General features: G+C 34.2%; 1 protein-coding gene across 6 annotated transcripts in view; it reads left to right on the forward strand.

Annotated features, from left to right (window-relative positions):
* The window catches only part of ZNF438 (zinc finger protein 438), a 179,213-nt gene that overhangs the window by 32,237 nt on the left and 134,122 nt on the right, over positions 1-12,854 (forward strand). For 4 of the 6 annotated variants that reach the window (XM_086714639.1, XM_086714636.1, XM_086714635.1 and 1 more), the window contains exon 2: positions 8,505-8,564. The exons of the other annotated variants lie outside the window; for them this stretch is intronic. The gene's annotated coding sequence lies outside the window, so the exon portion shown is untranslated. The remainder of the gene's footprint in view (positions 1-8,504; positions 8,565-12,854) is intronic. 6 annotated transcript variants of the gene reach the window in all.

Below are 12,854 nucleotides of genomic sequence, written 5' to 3' on the forward strand. Positions count from 1 at the left end.
TGAGAAAGCACAAAGCTAGAGATACCAAGATCCTAGATTTCAAGATATACTACAAAGCTGTAGTAACCAAAACAGTATCACACACACACACACACACACACACACACACACACACACACACACACACACACACTGGAACAGGATAGAAAGCCTAGAAAGAAACCAAGCTTATATGGTCAATTAATCTATGACAAAAGAGGCAAGAATATGCAATGGGGAAAAAACAATCTCTTCAACAAATGGTATTGGTAAAACTGGATAGCTACATGTAAAAGAATGAAACAGGACCACTCTTAAACAATACACAAAGATAAACTCGAAATGATTAATGATTTAAATGTGAGAACTGAAACCATAAAAGTCCTAAAGGAAAGCATAGGAAGCATAGGCAGTAATCTCTTGGACTTCATGGCCTTCACAACATATTTATGGGTGTGTTGCCTGAGGCAAGGGAAACAAAAGCAAAAAAAAAAAAAAAAAAAAGACTAAATGAGATTACACCAAAAAAGCTTTTGTACAGCAAAGAAAACTACCAAGAAAATGAAAAGGCAGCCTACTGAATGGGAGAAGATATTTGCAAACGATATTTCTAAGAGGTTAATATCCAAAATATATAAAGAACTTAGATAATTCAATGCAGAAATCGCCCAAGTAATCTGATTAAAAATGGGCAGAGGACCTGAATAGACATTTTCCTAGAGAAGACATACAGATGGTCAACAGACACAGGAAAAGATGTTCAGCATCAGTAATCATTAGGAAAATGCAAATCAGAACCACAATGAAGTATCACCTCACACCCGTCAGAATGGCTAGTATCAAAAAGACAAGAAATAATAAGAGTTGGCGAGGATGTGGAGAAAGGGGAGCTCTTGTGCACTTTTGGTGGGAATGTAGATTGGTACAACCACTGTGGAAAACATTATGGAGGTTCCTAAAAAAACTAAAAATAGAAATACTATCCAGTAATTCCACTACTAGGTATTTACCCAAAGACAACAAAAACACTAATTTGAAAAGATATGTGCACCCCTATGTTTATTGCAACATTATTTATAATAGCCAAGATATGGAAAACCAGTATATGAATGGTTAAAGAAGAGGTAGTGTATACACAGTGGAATATTACTGATCGATAAAAATGAATGATAGATCTTGCCACTTGTAACAATATGGATGGACTTAGAGGTAGTACTATGTTAAGTGAAATAAGTCAAAGACCAATACCCTATCATTTCACTTACATGTGGAATCTAAAAAACAAAACAGACAAGAAAAACCCAGAAACAGACTCGTAAATACAGGGAACAAAACTGGTGGTTGCCAGAGGGGAATGGATAAAATAGGCTAAAGGGATTAAAAAGTATAAAACTACATTTATAAAATAAATGTCATAAAGATGAAAAGCACAGCATAGAGAATGTAGTCAATAACATTGTAATAATGTATAGTGACAGATGATAACTACACTTAGGCATGAGGAACACTGTATAATGCATACATTTGACAATCACTGTTGTATGCCTGAAACTAATATAACATGTATGTCAATTATACTTCAATAAAAACTTTTTTTTTGAATTCAGTTCCTCAGTCATGCCAGCCACATTTCAAATGCTCAATAAATGTATACAGATAGAGGATATTTTCATTATTGTCTTAGCAAATAGTTTAGTCAGATGATTAGGATATAATCTCAAATTCCTATTTTTTAAAAATCCACAATGAGAAAAAAATGAAATCCTCCAGCAATGTGGATGGAACTGGAAAGTATTATACGAAGTGAAACAAGTCAGAGAAAGACAGATATCATATGTTTTCACTCATATGTGGATCTTGAGAAACTTAAGGCCATGGGGGAGGGAAGGGGGAAAAAATAGTTACAAACAGAAAGGGAGGGAGGCAAACCATAAAAGACTCTTAAATACAGAGAACAAACTGGGTTGATGGGGGGTGGGGAAGAGGGGGAAATGGGTGATGGGCATTGAGGAGGGCACTTGTTGGGGTGAGCAGTGGGTGTTGTATGGAAGCCAATTTGACAATAAATTATATTTTAAAAAATCCAAATATGACCCTTAAAAATGTGTTTTTATTATAAAATAAAACATATGCTATAAGAAACATTATAAAATACATGGTTTACTGAATTATTGCAATGCTGATAACACCCAGGTCAGGAAATAGAACTTTGTCCATCATCCTTAAAACTCTTCCATGTGTCCTGTGTCAATCACAATCCTCTCTTCTCTCTTAAGTGATCATTATCTGAATATTCATAATAATCACTTAAGTTTTTAAAAAATTATTTGTGGAGTTAATTAGCTTCCTTAGGCACTATAGTTTGGTTTCAACTAAAATAAGAACATTTTAATTGCAATACAATTTCCATGTCATTAAATTAACCCATTTAAAGTATACAATTAGGTGGTTTTAGTGTAGTCACAGTATTATACAACCATTGCTACAATCTAGGTTTAAGACATTTCCATCACCCCCTAAAAGAAGACTATACCTGTTGGCAGTCACTGCCTATCCCTATTCTTCCAATCAACCCAGCCTGACAACCATAATCTACTTTCAGTCTATACATTTGCTTATTCTGGTTTTTCGTGTAAGTTGAATCTTACTGTATGTGGTCTTTCACTTAGTATAGTGTGTTGAGGTTCATTCATGATGTAACATATATTAATATTTTAATTAATATTATATTATTACTATTAATAATTTAATTTTTATTGTTGGATACTATTCCATTGAATGGATATGCCACATTTTGTTTATCCATTCATCAGTTGATAGACATTTGGGTTGTTTCCACTTGTTGGCTATTATGATTAATGCTGCTATGATATTTATGTTCAAGTTTTTGAGTGGGTGTACGTTTTCATTTTCCTTGAGTACTTACTTAGTAGTGGGAATTGCAGGGTCAAATGGTACTCTATCTTTTAGACTTTTGAGGAACTGCCAAAATGTTTTTCTAATTGACTGTACCATTTTTCATTTCCACCAGCAATGGAGAGGATTCTAATTTCTCCACATCTTCATCAGTACTTGTTATTTCTATTTTTGATTATAGGCATGAAGTCGTGTCTCATTGAATATCAAATTGATTAAAAATGTATTGTGATTTTTACTTGCATTTCCCCAGTGGTTAATGATGTTGAGCATCTTCTCATATGTTTATTAGATGTTTGTAAATCTTCTTGGGAGAAATGTCTATGCCAGTACCATGCTGTGTTGATTACTGTAACTATATAGTAAGTTTTGAAATCGGGTTATGTGAGTCTTCCAACTTTCTTTTTCTTTTTTAAGATTGTTTGGCTCTTCTAGGTCCCTTGCATATCCATATGAATTTTAGTAAAAGTTTGTCAATTTTTGGAGAAAAGACATCTTGGATCGTAATGGGAATTGTGCCAAATATGTAGACCAATATGGGAGTATTGACATCCTAACAATATTGAGTCTTAACAGTTCATCAACATGGCATGTTTTTCCATTTAAGTTGTCTTTAATTTCTTTTAACAGTATTTTGTAGTTTCCACTGTGCAAGTCTTATACTATTTTTGTTAAATACATTCTAAAGTGTTTTAATCTTCTCAATTAAAATCTTCCCTATTTTAATCTTCCTTCTCAATGGAATTGCTTTCTTAAGTTTATCATTTCAATTTTGGATTGGTTATTGTGGTTGTATAGAAAAAAAAGAATTTCTTGGTATATTCTTGTATCCTGCAACCTTGCTGAGCATGGTTATTCTAAAAACTTTTTTTAAAGTAGATTCCTTAGGATTTTCTTCACACAAAACTCTGTCATCTACGAATAGAGATAGTTATACTTCTTTCCAATCTGGATCTTTTTTTGTTTGTTTGTTTTTGTTTTTTTCTTGCTTAGTTGTATTGGTTAGAACTTGCAGTGAACTGTTAGGTAGAAATGGTAAGAAATAGGACACAATTCTCTTGTTTCTAATTGTAGGAGGGACACATTCAGTCTTTCATTATTAAGTATGATGTTGGCTGTGAGTTTTTATAGATGTCTTTTGTCTGGTTGAGGAAGTTCCTTTCTATTCCTGGTTGTTGAATGCTTTTTGTGATAAGAGAGTGTTGGATTTTGGCAAATACTCTTTTTGTATTTATTGATATTATCATGTATTTTTTAAAAATTTCATTAATGTAGTATTAGTTAATTTAGTTAATATATTATTGATTGGGTTTCTTGGTCGGTGGGTATTGAACCAACCTGGCATTCCTAGGGTAAATCTTACTTGGTTGTGGTTTTAATCATTTTTACATATTGCTGGATTTGCTTTGCTAGTATTTTGTTGAGGATTTTGCATCTATATTCATAAAGAATGTTGGTCTATAGTTTTCTTATGTCTTTGTCTAGTTTTGGTATCAAGTAATACTGGCCTTGTGGAAGTGTTCTCTCCTCATGTATATGTTTGGTTGGTTTGTTTTGGAAGACTTCTTTAAAGATTGGTATTCTCATTTAAAGGTTTGGTAGAATTACCAGTGAAGCCCTCTGGGTCTGTACTTATATTTGTTGGAAGTATTTTAATTACTAACTCAATCTGTATTTGTTACAGGCCTATTCAGAGTTTGTATGTTTTCTCTGTCAGTTGTAGTTGTTTTTTTAAGAATTTGTTCTTTTTGGGGCACCTGGGTGGCTCAGTCGGTTAGGCGTCCAACTTCTGCTCAGGTCATGATCTCACGGCTCATGAGTTCAAGCCCCGCGTCGGGCTCTGTGCTGAGAGAGGTGCTGACACCTCAGAGCCTGGAACCTGCTTCAGATTCTGTGTCTCTGTCTCTCTCTCTGCCCCTCCCCTGCTCATGCTCTGTCTCTCCTGTCTGTCAAAAATAAACATTAAAAAAAAATAATAATTTGTTCTTTTCATCCAAGTACTCAATTGGTTGATGTACAGTTATTCATAATATTCCTTTATAATAACTTTTATTTCTGGAAGGCAATAGTAATGTTCTTTTGTTCATTCCTGATTCTGGTAATTTGTGTGTACCTTTATTTTTTCTCAGTCACTCTAGCTAAAGATTTGTCAATTTTGTTGATCTTTTCAAAGAAACAACTTTTGTTTGCATTGATTTTCTTTTTTGTTTTTTTATTCTTTATTGCATTTTTTTTTTTTTTGCACTTCAATCTTTATTATTCCCTTAATTCTGCTTGCTTTTCTGTGTACTCTTCTTTTTCTCAGTTCTTAAGATGGAAATTTAGGTTATTCATTTGAGATCTTCTTTTTTAACATAAGTATTTACAATGATAAATTTTACTTTAAGCACTGCTTTCTTTAGCTGTATCCCATAGGTTTTGGCATGTTGTGTTTTTGTTTTCATTCATGTCAGGGAGTTTTCCAATTCCTTTATGATTTTTTTTGACTTATTGGTTATTTAGCAGTGTATTGTTTTATTTCCACATATTTTCTAGAATTTCCTTCTGTTACTGATTTCTAATTGCATCCTATTGTGGTCATGGAACAGTCTGCATGATTTTAATCACTTTAAATTATTGAGGCTGGTACATGGCCTTGAATACAGTCTACCTTAGAGAATGTTTCATGTGCACTTGAGAAAAATGTGTATTGTATTCTTGGGTGGAGTATCATATAGATGTCTTTTAGGTCTAGTTGACCTATAGTTTTTTTTCAAATCTTTTATTTCCTTGTGTATTTTCTTCTTGGTTGTTCATCTAATATTGAAAGGGGATATGACATCTTCCAATTTCATTTTTGAATTGTTTATTCCTTCAGTTCTTTTGTTGTTGTTTTAAAGTTTGTTTTTTCTGATTCTCATGGTTCTTCTTTGCATAGTGTGTCTTTTTTTTTCCATTTACTTTCAACCTATTTGTATCATTGAACATAAAATGTGTCTCCTGTAGACAGCATATTGTATATACAGTTTTACCCTTGAATGACACGGGGGTTGTGGTGCTGACTCTCTGCACAGTTGATAATTTACATAAAACTTTTTAAAATAATTTTTTATTATTTATTTTGAGAGAGAGAGAGAGAGAGAGAAACCCAAGCAGACTCCATGCTGTCAGCACAGAGCCCTATGTGGGACTCGATCCTGTGGACGGTGAGGCCATGACCTGAGCTAAAATCAAGAGTCGGACCTGTAACCAACTGAGCCACCCAGGCATCCAACACATAAAACTTTTGACTCCAAAGAACTTAACCTATTGTTGACCAAAAACCTTTACCAGTAACATAACAGACATATTTTGTATATGTTGTATATTATTTGGTATATATTCCAATAAAGTAAGCTAGAGAAAAGAAAATGTTGGTTGTTAAGAAAATCATAAGGAAGATTTTTACAGTACTATAGTGTATTTATTGAAAAAAAATCCACATGTTAAGTGGACTTGTTCAGTTCAAACCATGTTGTTCAAGGGTCAACTGTCATTGGATGTTTAAAAATACAATCTGATAATTTCTGCTTTTTGACTAGGTTGTTTAATCCATTCACAATTAATATTATTGATATGGTTGGATTTACATCTGCTGTTTTGCTTTTTGTTTTCTGTAGGTCTCATGCCTTTGTTCTCTTGAATTCTTTTAAATTAAGTGAATTCTTTTGAAATAAGTGAATATCTTCCAGTGTGGTATTTTGAGTCCTTTAATCATTTTTAAATTATACATCTTGAATTATTCTCTTAGTGTTTGCTCTAGGTTTTACAATATACATTTTAACTTAGAAGAATCTACTTCTCATTTTTACTTATACTCAGTAAAATAAACATTTCTCCTGTATAGCTCCATTTTTCTCTCTCCCCACTTTTTCCTACTATTATTATACATCTTCTATGTATATACTATAGAAACCCAACAATATATTGTTATAATTTTTACTTTATATAATCCTATGTCTCTTTTAAAGAAGCTGAGAGAAGAAAGGAGAACAAATATGTATTTATAGAGTTAGCTATAATCAGCCTATTTTTCATTCTCTTATATTTCTGTGGATTTGAGTTCCCATCTGGTGTTATATCCTTACTCTAATACAACTTTCTTCTCACTTGCTTCCTTTATGCTGTTATTGCAAATATATAAAATTTCTGTATGTTATTAGCCTAACAGTACATTTGTATGCATATTGTTTTATTGAATTACTCTCTAAATCAGTAAGAAAAAAAAGGGGGAATTAACTGAGTTTTCTATTTGATGTATCTCCTGACACTGATAGAAAGCTGACATCATTTAATTGTGAATTTCTTCTGCTAATAGAGCCATCAAAATAACAGCTGTCACTTTGTGTAAAGAAGATAAATTGTAATTAGAATTGAGAGGGAGAAGTTTAAAAATTTTTTTTTTTCAACGTTTATTTATTTTTGGGACAGAGAGAGACAGAGCATGAACGGGGGAGGGGCAGAGAGAGAGGGAGACACAGAATCGGAAACAGGCTCCAGGCTCTGAGCCATCAGCCCAGAGCCTGACGCGGGGCTCGAACTAACAGACCGCGAGATCGTGACCTGGCTGAAGTCGGACGCTTAACCGACTGCACCACCCAGGCGCCCCGAGAGGGAGAAGTTTAAAGAGCATTCATTTGATCTAAATGAAAAGTCATTCTTTATAGAGTAATATGTAAAACATCTCCATCTGCTTTTCTTAATATGGTCTTTGAACTAGTCATAAGCAGGGGCAGCAGTATTGAATATTTCTTCCACCTCCATTCAAGGCTGAAGGAGTTAATTGTCTCCAGCTATTCCTGCCTGAGTGCACTTTTTTTTTTTTTTTCCCCTGAAACTGGCTTAGGTATTGTTTTTGAGAATGAGGTATGAGTTATAGCCCATCCAGAAATGCCTTTATGCTTAAAGTCTTTCAGATTTAACCACATGTTAATTGGCAGCTGGGTTCTCTGCACATGCATCTCATACTGCTCCACAAGATAATGGCAGAACCTAAAAGTGAAAACCCAGGCTTATTATACTGCTACCATTAAAAAAAAAAAAAAAAAAGCACTAAGAAAATCTAAGATAAATAATACATTGAGTGGGACACTGTGAACAACAGGCATAAATTGGGACCATCTCAGGCAAACTGACACACACGGACACTTTGCCAGACATGTAGTTTTTCAGAAACCTCCTAACTCCAAACTCTGGATTACCATTTTCCCATCAAAAGTCTGTGTCCTCGATATGATTCACTTGTTTGTGACTGTTTAGTAATTTGCACGGCATTATGTACATGGAAAAGAATGCGAAGCATTCTTCCTAGTCAGTTTTATTCATTTGGCATTTCTTTTTTTTTTCTGGTACATTTTCTGTTTGTCTTAAAACTTTTATTAAATTTTGCATGCTTTCATTTTTAAACTAAAGAGGTGTAATAAATTTAGTGAATTATATTCTCCCTTAAGTTAGTTATTGTGATATCTTAATAAAAATATACAGTAATTAAAAATTAAATTTGAGAATGAAAAGAAGGCAGTTTCTACATATGTTTGATAAAAATGGATTATTTGAATATGCTTATAATAATACTTTATATTCTATTACAGGATTAATTAAAAGGATTTACTGTATATCTTATGACTCTTTACTGGAGCCTTAGGAGATAGGTAAGAGACAAGCATATTTATGAAACATTAAATAATTTGATCTCATAGGTTCCTGACAAAGTGATTTATCTCTTTTTCTCCTCAGTAAAATGTTAGTAGAAATATTATGTTTACATGAATCATAGTATAACATTTCTCTAATATCCAATAAGTCATATTTTCCAGGGAGCCTGTACGTTTATTTTCTGTAGTATTTATAGTGAAGACATTTAATAAGACACATAAGCTTGGCACCTTAAAGCACTAGAAAATACTTAAAGCGCTGAAAATATAAAAAATATATATATTATAAAATAAAATAAATATATAATAAAATATATATGATACATATAAACATAAATATAAATATAAAATATATAAGTATATAATATAAATATATATGTAACTATAAAATATTTACTTTATAAATAATATAACATATAAATATAAATATATAGAAGTATAATATAGATATATAAAATATATATTATATAATAAGATATGTAATATATAAAAATATAATAATTATTATTAGATTAGATCTTAGAACTGAAAAAAAAAAAGGTATTAGTGAAAAAACAGGTGAAATCCAATTAAAACCTATAGCTTAATTAATAGCAATATATCAACATTAATTCCTTAGTCTTGACAAAACCGTGGCTATGTAAGATGTCAGCTTTAGGGGAAATTGAGTGAGGGAGATACAGGAACTCTGTTGTATCTTTGTAACTTTCCTGTAATTCTAAAATTATTCCAAAATAAAAATTCATTTAAAGCAGAAAAAAATCGGGGCGCCTGGGTGGCGCAGTCGGTTAAGCGTCCGACTTCAGCCAGGTCACGATCTCGCGGTCCGTGAGTTCGAGCCCCGCGTCAGGCTCTGGGCTGATGGCTCGGAGCCTGGAGCCTGTTTCCGATTCTGTGTCTCTCTCTCTCTCTGCCCCTCCCCCGTTCATGCTCTGTCTCTCTCTGTCCCAAAAATAAATAAAAAACACACACAAAAAAAAAAAAAAAAAAAAAAAAACAGAAAAAAATCAAGGTTTATTTATTTGAAAATTATAGTTTAGAAGTAACTTTTCCCTGCAATAGTTTCAGGAATCAAAATTATTAGTTATCTTTTAAAAATCCAGATTCTGTGAATAGAGATACAAGGAAATATGTGACCATCGGTTTCACTTTTCAGTTTATAGGAGGTGTGGGATTTTAGTTTTTGGATATTGGCATGGTGTTTGTGACTTCCTTATACCTGATTACACACTTGCTCTTTGATTCTTTTAAGGTGCTTCTGTGGTCTTTGGTAGTTTAGTATAGCACTTTGTATTAACAGAGGTAAGACCTGCAAATGGTTCCCAGTGCACTGTTTTTTCTTTTTCTTCTCTTTTCTTTAATGTACTATTGGAGGCAAAAAGACCAGTGATGGGACTCAGTTTGGAGTTGAGACCCTTCAGTTACATCTATGTAAGCTTCTAGGTCAAGTACTAGACACAGTTGACCTATTGTTAAGGAATATGAATAAAGATGAACAGAACTCTTAAATAGCCATTTCTGTAATTGAGCTAAAATAATTGATTGCTGTCAGATAATAGAAATTCTCAGTTTCAAAAATGAACTCTAGCAGTATAGCTCTTTTAGATTTCTATAAATATTAAAAGACTACAAGAATGGAACTCTGTAGTTTGCTGAAACTATTACATAACTTTTCATTAATAAAGATAAAATAGCCATGCTGGCCTTATAAATGGTTTCCTGCTTCTGTTGCCAACTTTAATGATTTTAGTTAAACTTAAATTTAATAAAGGGAAATAGAAATATATTATACTTGAAGGATGTAGACATTTAAAACAACAAACCCAGGCCTGAGTGATCATTGCAGAATAATTATTAGGCTTGAAGATTTCTGTTTTGCTTGATGGTATTTATTTAGAATTGGTGTTATCAATCTTGTATTATTAGAATGACATCTTTACTTGTTTTTTGTGTAACATCCTTTTGCTAAATCTTGGCTAGGAAGTTCAGAAAAATGGAAGAGAGCTTTTTTGGGACAAGTTTAAATTCCATCGGTCATATGATAGTTCATACATAAAAAACAAACAAAAAAACCCTTTTATTATTCTTTTGTGCTAAAGAAGAGCATTAAAAGTAGTTTTTAGAGACCTACTTTACCATTCAGCTGCCTGACTGTTATTTTGTGGTCATCTAAAGTATAAATGTGAGTAGCTATTATGTATTGAGCACTTTCTATGTCCCAGCCACTTTATTTATGATCTCATTTAATCTTCCCAAACACAAAAATAGTTTGAATTCCTTTTTCTAGATGTGGTGGGGAAAGTAACAATATCTCTAGGCTGCACCTGAGAGTTTGGTGCAGAACGAACGGGCGCTGAAGTGTGGTGTAAAGTACCTCCTGTTTGGTTCATAATGTGATCAGCTTCCAGGAAACTCTTAGTCCGTGGATACATGGTAAACTTTAGAGCACTCAACTCTTCTGGGTTAAAGGATGTCTGATCACACTGGGTGACCTAGAGCAGATTCCCCTGGGGTGACTAGCCTGGAGTACAATCTCTTGGTCCCTGTTCCAGCCTTGATCTGGCTCATTCTACAGTTCCCTAACGTGTCAGTTGTTCTCTGTCACTTGATTAACTGCTGAGCACTCACTCATTGTGTGCTTCATTGATCACAAGCCAAGAACTTCTGGCAGCTCTGGGAAACATGATCTCAACCTGCCTCCTGGTCAGTGCTGGGCAACTAGAAGTTGTTAGTTGGGGGTGAAAATTTGGATCCAGAAGCTAGGACAAATGCCAGAGGCCAGAGATGGGGTAATGGAGCAGCTGACATGTTGAAATGCAGCTATCCAGGTTCAGTCAATAGGTCGGGACTCAGAAAAAGAGGAGGCATGTGACTTTGAAAGGTGGTTTTTGAAGATAATGATGACTGGGTGTGGACTTGGTGGATATAAAATACAGTCAACCCTCGAACAATGTGGGCTTTGGGGGTCCTGCCCCACCCCAAAGTCAAAAATCCACATACAGCTTTTGACTCCCTCAAAACTTAACTACTAATAGCCTCTTGTTGACAGGCAGACATGCCAGTAACTAAATAGTCGATTAACACATACACATATTTTGTATGTTATATGTGTGATATATTGTGTTCTTACAATAAAGTAAGCTGGAGAAAAGAAAATGTTATTAAGAGAATTGTAAGGAAAATACATTTACAGTATGATACTGTATGGAAAAAAAATCCACATGTAAGTGGACCCCCCACAGTTCAAACCCATGTTATTCAAGGGTTAACTGTAATTCCAGCTGTTTTATGAAGAAGAATAAGAGTTACTTAACAACTTATTCATCGTAGTGCTCATTACACTGTGCAGAAATCTATCTCTCTATAACTTCCCTCCATCAGTTTTAGCTATGTCTTTCTGCAGTTCTAAGTCTCCAGTCTCTCTTACACTGGAAAGCATAAAATACACACAAAATTACAAAGTCTCTTTTGTTATCTTCTCTTCTTTATGGTCTCCAAAAGTTGGCATTCTTTAGGGCTTAGTCCTCGGCTGCCTTCTACATTTATTCTCTGTGCAGTCTCATGTGACCCCTTGTTTTAAATGCTTTCTGTTCTCCCAGCTTTATTTTTTTACCTTGATCTCTCCTGTGAGCTCTAGGCTCATTTCTATGCCTGCCTCTTCAACATCTATTTGAAAGTCTAATAAACATTTCCAACCTAACATGTGTGAAGTAGAACTCTTGAATTCTCCTCCCCAACCTGTTCCTGTCTCCTCCTTCTTTATCTCAGTAAATGGTCCACACAGTTGCTCAGGCCAAAAACCAAAAGCCATCTTGAGTTTTCTCTTTCCTTCTTAACCCATGTCCAGCCCATCAGTAAGGTTTATACGTCCTGTCTTCTACATATATCCCAAATACCCCTGTATTGCCACCACCCCCTACTACTACCCTAATATAATACAACCTGTCATCATCCCAAGTTACCTGGATGATAGCAACAGTCTTCTAACTGGTCTTCCTTATCTCCTCCTTGTACCACTCTGGTCAGTTCTCCATATAAGAGCAAAGGTGGGGTTTTCTTTTTAATGTTTATTTATTTTTGAGAGAGACAGAGACAGAGACAGAATGCAAGCAGGGGAAGAACAGAAAGAGAGGGAGACACAGAATCCGAAGCAGGCTCTAGGCTCTGAGCTGTCAGCACAGAGCCTGACACTGGGCTCGAAGCCACAGACTGTGAGGTCCTGACCTGACCCAAAGTCGGATGCTTAACCGACTGAGCCACCCAGGCACCCAATAAGTGGTTTTTAAA

This window comes from Puma concolor, chromosome B4 (assembly GCF_028749965.1).
Source record: "Puma concolor isolate L17-30 chromosome B4, mPumCon1.1.hap2, whole genome shotgun sequence".
Taxonomy (NCBI): Eukaryota; Metazoa; Chordata; class Mammalia; order Carnivora; family Felidae; genus Puma; species Puma concolor.